Source organism: Brassica oleracea, chromosome C7 (genome assembly GCF_000695525.1).
Source record: "Brassica oleracea var. oleracea cultivar TO1000 chromosome C7, BOL, whole genome shotgun sequence".
Lineage (NCBI taxonomy): Eukaryota > Viridiplantae > Streptophyta > Magnoliopsida > Brassicales > Brassicaceae > Brassica > Brassica oleracea.
The window spans coordinates 2,620,483-2,621,391 of NC_027754.1; positions in this window are offsets into that span (position 1 = coordinate 2,620,483).

Here is a 909-nt window from a genome sequence, read left to right on the forward strand (position 1 = left end):
GACACTTTGGACACATTTTAATCTTGTGGCCAGAACGCTATTTCGTTGCCAGATGCGCCATTTGAAGAGAACTTGGGCAAACGGAGGCGACAAGCCTCCGTGGATGTTAACAAGAGTTTGGCGTGATCTCGTCCACATGTTTGAAGAGTTTGGTCCTGACAATTTTGGTTTCTGAAAGTGATGCCTTGTCTGTATTTTGAATCTGATAATTTCGGTTCCTGAATGTAACCATGTCGAATTCAAATTTCTTTTATATTAAGTACTATAACTCAGCCATAATGTGAATATAATTCAGCCATATCTGTTAAAATAACTCAGCCAGAACGTATAAGGTAACTCAGCTGTGAATGTTAGCTCAGTGACAACTTTAAGTTAACTCAGCCAAAACGTATAAGGTAACTCGATTGTGAATGTTAATTAAACATAAACCCAACCATAAGTGACCGAAACTCAGCCATTATTAAGCTAATGATAATTCAGCCATAGTAAAACATATCCAAAACCCAGCTGTGAATGTTAATATAATACATTTCTAATGGGACATTTCCGCTTGCTTGATTAGACTGAGTTGTCGATTAATTATGGCGCGTGTGGAAAATTCGTCTCAAATCTAATATCGAGGCTAATTGTTAAGAGTTTGAAATACACGGCTGCCACGCATGTGTCGTGGGATTTACAATATCGAGACATTTAAATATTATTATATTTAATAAAAAGGAAATAAGTAAACGACGCCGTTTCATCATGTCGTCTTCTTACTCATCCTAATTCCATTTAATTCCATTTTGTTTCTGAAATTGTTTTGAGAATCAAAATGTCTTCTTCATCCTGCGTTTCAGGAAATTCTTACAGACGACGTTTGAACGCGGAAAGAGGAACGCCGAAACAATGTTGGTGTGGTGAACCCTG